General features: G+C 40.3%; 1 non-coding gene across 1 annotated transcript; it reads right to left on the reverse strand.

The window, feature by feature from the left end:
• Window positions 1-7,250: 7,250 nt before the first annotated feature.
• LOC120877155 lies at window positions 7,251-7,357 on the reverse strand. Its single transcript, XR_005724280.1, has one exon. It is a non-coding gene; the product is annotated as a U6 spliceosomal RNA (small nuclear RNA).
• Between the last annotated feature and the right edge of the window lie 461 nt (window positions 7,358-7,818).

A 7,818-nucleotide genomic window follows, 5' to 3' on the forward strand; every position in this document is an offset into this window, starting at 1 on the left:
TTGGTGTAGTCCAGTCTTTTCTTTTTTTTTTTTTTTATCTTCTGTGGCCTATGCTTTGGTGTAATATCTATGAAATCATTGTCAAATCCAGTTAAGCTTTCCCTCTATGTTCTTTTCCAGAGTTTATCGTTTTAGCTCTTAGTTTAAGTCTTTGTTCAATTTTGAGTTAACTTTTGTATGTTATATAAGGTAAGTGTCTAACTTCAGTCTTTTGTACATGGACATCCCGTTTTCCCAAAACCATTTGTTGGAAAGAGTAGCTTTTCCGCATTGAATTGTCATGGAACCCTTGTGGAAAATCACTTGACCACATATGTGAGGGTTTTATCTGGGCTTTCTATTCCATTGATCTATATGTCTGTCTTATGCTAGTACCGCAGTTTTGATTACTGCAGCTTTGTGGTGGTGGTGGTTTAGTCGCTAAGTCATGTCCGACTCTTGCAATCCCACGGACTGTAGCCCACCAGGCTCCTCTCTCTGTGGAATTCTCTAGGCAAGAGTACTGAAGTAGCCTTGTAATAAACTCTGAAACTAGAGACTTCCAACTTTGCTCTTCTTCAAGATTTTTGGCTCTTCAGGGTTTGTTGAGATTCAACATGAATTTTAAGATGGATCTTTCTATTTCTACAAAAAATGACTTGGGGATTTTGATAGAGATGGTATTAAACCTGTAAATTATTTTGGGTAATATTAATATCTTAACAGTATTAAGCCTTCCAATCAATGAACACAGGTTGTCTTTCCACTTACTTGTGTCTTCTTTATTTCAGTGATATTTTGTAGTTTTAAGTATACAATTCTTTTGCTCCCTTGGTTATATGTATTCCTAAGTATTTTACTCCTTTTTGTGCAGTTGTAAATTGAATTGCTTTCTTTGGGGATCATTAATTGTTAGTACATAGGAATGCAGCTTGTTTTTGTATGTTGATTTTGTATCGTGAAATTTGCTCAATTTGTTTCTTATTTAAGTTTTGTGGAGTCTTTGGGGTTTTTTACGTGTAAGACCATGTGGTCTGCAAACAGATAATTTTATTTCTTTGTTTCCAATTTGCATGCCTTATATTTATTTTTTTCCTTTTCTAGTTGCTCTGCCCAGAACTTCCAATACTATGATGAATGAAGAGGTGAAAGTAGAGATCTTTTTTACTGAATAAAAAATTATCTATGTCAAAAAGAATATGAATATATAGCAAATTGATTTCAAAGGAAAATGTTGAAGCTGATAAAAGTCAGAAAAAGGATTTCTGTAGGGATAATTTTACACTTGGGTTGTTTTTCACTCTCTCTTGTATATGGACAGGAACAGTGACCTAAGCCAAAATCACATTAGACAAATATTCCTGGATGAACAGATGCTAATCTAGGCACCGAAGATTTAGGGGAAAAAATGGCAAGGTCCCTAATTTCATGGAGCTTATAGTCTAGTTTGGGTGTATGTGGCTTCCCAGTTGGCACTAGTTGGTAAAGAACCTGCCTGTCAATGCAGGAGACATAAGAGATGTGGGTTCGATCCCTGAGTTTGGAAGATTTCCTGGAGAAGGGCATGACAACCCATTCCAGTATTCTGCCTGGGGAATCCCATGGACAGAGGGTCCTGGCAGGCTACAGTCCATAGAGTTGCAAAGAGATGGACAGGACTGAAGTGTCTTAGCACACATGCATGTGTATGAAGAATAACTATAATCGAATAAACAAGAAGAAAAATTTTGAAAGTGGTACGTCCTATACACAATGTACAGCAGGGTTATTAGACAGGTAGTGACTAGCAGATGGCTAAGGGTATCTTATCTGAAAAGGTTACACTTGAGTGGTCTTGATGTGAATGAAAAGTATGCAGCCATGTGAGGACCTGGGAGCAGTGCTCTAGACAGAGGAAGCATCAGCGCGTGACTCTGCGGCAGGAGCAAGTTTGTTGTGCTCAAGCACAGCAAAGGGAAAGAAGGCCAGGGAGGATGGGGCAGAGAGCATGAGGACACAGTCATAGGAGATGAAGTCAGAGCAGTTACCTGGAGCCGGATCAAACAGGTTCCTATAATTCAAGTTAAGAATTTCTTCTTAGAGTGATGTGATTCAATCTACATTTTAAAGGCATTTCAGGTTTATCTTTGTGTTGCTATAAACAGACTGCGTATGAGAATAATAGGCTGTATGCGTTTTGTTTTCAAGCTGTCTTTACCTTGTACAGCATTTGTCACCCACTGGACACAGTAAATCCTGCACCGGACAGAGGCTTGCCTTATTTTCTCATGTCGGGTGCTAGCCAACCTCTCTAAGTCTACTGGGAATGCCAGGGGAGGAGAGAGTGAACAGAGAAGGTGAAGAGGGAAAACCAGAGCTGGGTTTTTGGATGTTGAGCCTTTGACTGGAGGTAAACGTAGAGTCAACACCACCAGCACCTCCTCTGTATACCTTTCTTCAGTCTATACCACCAGGACCATTCCAAGAGCATCGTAGACTTTCCTTGCCTGAAAGCAGGCCAGAACTGCTGGGCAGACATTGCCCTTGGGAGCAGTCTTCTGCCAATGACGGGGGCAGGGTGCGGGGCAGGGGAGAGTTCCAACATAAATATTCCAATTTCGTTTCTCTTCAGGTAGAAAAACTCAGATGTGTTCTACACAGTTTTCTAGAATTCCCCAGTAGGATTAAGTCCCAGTTGTCTGTAACAGAGTCTTGCTTGATAATGCACCATTTACTGGCAATATCCTTCTGTCTCATTTCTATTACCAATGCTTCCTGTTGTCACCTCCCAAATTTCTTACCCTCATATTCTTGTCTCAAATTCTGCTTATGGGGGTAACCCAATTGTTGTTATTGTTGTTTCAGTCATGTCTGACTCTTTGTGACCCCATTAACTTCCTCATGCCAGGTTCCTCTGACCTCCACGATTACCCAGAGTTTGCTCAAATTCATGTCTACTGAGTCAGATTAGTGATGCTATCTATCTCATCCTCTGCCACCACTTTGCCTTCAATCTTTCCAACACTGGGGTCTTTTCCAATGAGTCAACCCTTCATATCAGGTGGCCAAAGTATTGGAGCTTAGGCTTCAGCATCAGTCCCTCCAGTTCAGGGTTGATTTTCTTTAGGATTACTGGTTTAATCTCCTTCTGTCCAAGGAAGGCTCAAGAGTCTTCCACAACACCACAGTTCAAAAGCATCAGTTCTTCAGCCCTCAGCCTTCTTTATGGTTCAACTTTTACATTCGTACATGACTGTTGGAAAAACCATAGCTTTGACTATGTGGGCCTTTGTTGACAGAGTGATGTGTGTGTTTTTCAGTATGCTCTCTAGGTTTGTCATGACTTTTCTTCAAGGAGTAAGCATCTTTTAATTTCATAGCTGCAGTAGTAACTGTCTGCAGTGATCTTGGAGCCCAAGAAAAGAAAATCTGTCATTCCTTCAACTTTTCCCCCTTTTATTTGCCATGAAGTGATGGGACCAGATGCCATGACCTTAGTTATTTTCATGCTGAGTTTCAAGCTAGTTTTTTTCACTCTTCTTTCACCCTCATTAAGAGGTTCTTTAGTTCCTCTTCACTTTCTGCTATTAAAATGTTATCATCTGCATATCTGAGGTTGTTGATATTTCTCCTGGCAATCTTGATTCCAGCTTGTGATTCATCCAACCCATTTTGCATGATGTACTTGCAGAAGTTAAATAAGCAGGGTGACAATATACAGCTTTGACATACTCCTTTCCCAATTTTGAACCAGTCTGTTTTTCCATGTTTGGTTCTAACAAACATGTTGCTTCTTGACCTGCATACACGTTTCTCAAGAGACAGGTAAGATGTCTGGTACTCCCCTCTCTTTAAGAATTTCCCACAATTTGTTGGGATCCACACAGTCAAAGGCTTTAGTGTAGGCAATGAAGCAGAAATAGATGTTTTTCTGGAACTCCCTTGCTTTCTCCATGATCCAGTGAATGTTGGCAATTTGATCTCTGGCTCCTCTGCTGTTTGAAACCCAGCTTGTACATCTGTAAATTCTCAGTTCATGTACTGCTTAAGAGTAGCTTGAAGGATTTTGAGCATAACCTTAATAGCATGTGAAATAAGTACAACTCTATGGTAGTCTGAACATTCTTTGGCATTCCCCTTCTTTGGGATCAGAATGAAAACTGACTTTTTCCAGTCCTGTGGCCACTGCTGAGTTCTCCAAATTTGCTGGCATATTCAGTGCAGCACTTTCACAACATCATCTTTTAGGAATTTAAATAGATTAGTTGGAATTCTATCACCTCAACTAGCCTTGTTTGTAATAGTGTTTCCTAAGGCCCACTTGGCCTCACACTCCAGGATGTCTGGCTCTGGGTGAGTGACCACACCATCATGGTCATCCGCATCTTTAAGACCTTTTTTGTACAGTTCTTCCATGTTTTCTGGCCACCTCTTCTTGATCTCTTCTGCTTCTGTTACATCTTTACTATTTCTGTCCTTTATTATGCCCTTCCTTGCTTGAAATGTTCCCTTGATATCTCTAGTTTTCTTGAAGAGATCTCCAGTCTTTCCCATTCTATTGTTTTCCTCTCTTTCTTTGCATTGTTCATTTAAGGAGGCCTTTTTTATCTCTCCTTGCTATTCTCTAAAATTGCATTCAGTTGGGTATATCCTATTACAACATAGGGTATCCAGCCCAAATCCTGCTAATGATTATTCTATTGGCTACTGGGATTGTGTCAAGTATCTTTTTATTGAGTGCTTCATAAACCTGTTTCTATGGGTTCCTAAACATAGAAGGCCACATGAAACCTTGGCTCTGACTTGTGAAAGATTTTAAATTTACAAACTTCTACTGCAGATTGGATACAGGTAGACAGAATGAAGTGAACCATCTTTGTCTGCATTTTTCTCATTATTAGTATCTGCAGCATTCACTGTGTCTGACCATCTTAGGCACTCAAGAAATATTTATTGCGTGAGTAACATGGGGAAGATGGTGAGACGGGGTGAGATGAAATGTTCATACTTTGTTATTTCTTAGACTCTTAGAAAGCTCAGGGTAATAGACAGCCTTCCCAAATTCCCCTTCATTTCACCTCTTTGCACCCAAACTGCCACACAGAACTGGGAGCTGTGAATGACTGCTGGGGCTGTGACAGTCACTTAATTTTTCTCTCTTAATTTATCTGAGCTTAGCTCTCAATTAATGTATTGAGCAAATATTAGTCAGTACTTACTACGTTTTAAGTGTTCTGTTGAGGATGTGGAGATATGTGGGCTAGCAAAGAGGCACAATCCTCTCCCTTTTGAAATACAATGGTTATTGAGGGTAGAGATACTGCACAAATTATTAGACAATTCACTGTTTCATTATAGTCATATTAAACACTAGGAAGTAAAGGTATAGTATACTGTGGACCATATAACTACAGACCTAATCTAGTCCAGAAAAGAGGAAAGGCTTATTTGAGGAAGTGACTTTTAAACTGAAACCTATAAAATAAAGTAATTGAATTAAATATTTTGCTACTTCCTCTTTGGCTTTGAAATTCTGTGACCATATCCCCACTTTAAACAGGGTTAAACTGTTTGTGCTAATATCTAGGCACCGTGGGTCCTGCTTTAAGATATGAGCCAACATTTCTACTCTGAACAAAAGGCACACTGGCTCCTAGCCCAGGTTGCCAAACACTGTTCCCTACAAGGATGAATATTTTAAACAGATGAGGTTGGAATGTCTCTGTACTTGCTCCCCCCGTGTTCCTAACTTCCTGGGTGTGCATTCTTTTGGATCTGCTTTGCCTCCTCTGTTAACCCATTAACACATCTCTAGTCTGAATACTGAAGGGATCCGACTAAGGACAAATGCACACTTTTGGTGATGGAGCTTCCATTTTGTTCTTTTTAAATTGAAGTATAGTCAATTTACATTTTTGTGTTAATTACTGCTGTACAGCAAAGTGATTCAGTTATAATATGCACTGGTTTTCTATTCTTTTCCATCATGGTTTATCATAGGATATTGAATATAGTTTTCTGTGCTATCAGTAGGACCTTGCTGTTTATCCATTTTAGACATAACAGCTCACATCGGCTAACCCCGCCCCCCACCGCACCCCTCCCCAGCCTCCTCCCCCTTGACAAGCACTACTCTGTTCTCTAAGTCCACGGTCCTGTGTCTGTTTCACAGACAGGTTGACTTGTGTTATATTTTATGTTCCACCTGTAAGTGATATCATACGGTATTTGCCTTTCTTTTTCTGACTTACTCCACTTAGTGTGATCATCTCTAGTTTCATGGAGTGTATATTCTGAATTTGAAAGAATAGAGTCAGGGAATTCTTCCATGTAGTCTCTCTTTACGTATCGGTGAAGATTCAAGCAGCTATAAAATATGTCATTTTCTGGGTTTTCTTCTTTCTGTGGCCGCATCCCACTGCTCACTATTATAAAATGTTCAGCCACAGAGATGGGTCTGTAAGATCTCTTCTCCTCTAGGGCTGAGACAACACAGCTGGGTACTGTTCACCAGTTGTGGCAGAGTTCTTCCTGGACAGTTTCTTATGAATTCTTGGAAGAGGATATATTAATCCAGCTGTTTTCTGAGTTTTGAATCTTTCTTATAATTTTCTGATTGTGTAAACCACTCATTGAATAATCCCGCATGAAAAGCTCATTCTGTTCTTTGAATGGCTGCATCCATGTACCCAGCCAATACCTATGCCCCTGTTGTGTTTTCTAATCACTCCTGTTTATTCCCTGTACTTGGCTCAAACAGGTATGCAGATGGAATTTTGGCCTATTTTATTATATGGCATTTAAACAACACTGAAAGCTTCTTTCCTGGCATAGTGATGTATAAAACAAACAACCCGTCCACAAAAATTGTGTAAATAGTAACGTCCTGGCCAGTTAGAAAAACTCAAGAAGTCAAACAAAAACAGAAACAAACCAAAAAAAAAAAAAAAAAAAAAACCCACAAAACCAAAAATACCACCTCCAAATCAACCCAAGAATGTGCTTCTTTCATTTCAAATATTTCAGCGGGGTTTATTTCCTATCCAAGGACGATGTTGGGGAACCCTATATTCATCTCCCAAACCACACATGGGGATTGCATCTTGCAGCAAGTACGAGGGTTAATGAAGTCAGGAAGAGGAAGAAAAGTCCTGTATGGGAAGTAATTATGCTGAATGTGCTGCTCCGCTTGGTTTAGTGGTGGAAGCAAAAGGAGAGATGCGCTTCATTGGAGAGACACCAGCCAGGTCCAGTGTCTTTTTTAGTGGGAGAGGGTGGGAATTTTTTTTTTTTCCAATAAGGAAAGCTTCGTGAATTTGTGTGTCATCCTTGCATGGGGGCCATGCTAATCTTCTCTGTATCGGTCCAATTTTAGTATATGTGCTGCTAAAGCGAACACTCTCCTGTCTTTTAAAACCAACTAGTTCTCTCTCACAATCGGAGAAGGCAATGGCAACCCACTCAGTACTCTTGCCTGGAAAATCCCATGGACAAAGGAGCCTGGTAGGCCACAGTCCATGGGGTCACTAAGAGTTGGGCACGACTGAGAGACTTTACTTTCACTTTTCACTTTAATGCATTGGAGAAGGACATGGCAACCTACTCCAGTGTTCTTGCCTGGAGAATCCCAGGGAGGGGGGAGCCTGGTGGGCTGCCGTCTATGGGGTCACACAGAGTCGGACACGACTGAAGTGACTTAGCAGCAGCAGCAGCAGCAGCAGTTCTCTCCACATTAGTGGGGTAAAGGCATATGTTTGGTGAGAAATAATGAGCTATACTCGATACAGAACATCCTATATACTTGCACCAAAGAATGGCTGTCCTAAAAGCGAATATATGTTAATTATATCCATTAAAACA

Source organism: Oryx dammah, unplaced genomic scaffold (assembly GCF_014754425.2).
Source record: "Oryx dammah isolate SB20612 unplaced genomic scaffold, SCBI_Odam_1.1 HiC_scaffold_17, whole genome shotgun sequence".
Lineage (NCBI taxonomy): Eukaryota > Metazoa > Chordata > Mammalia > Artiodactyla > Bovidae > Oryx > Oryx dammah.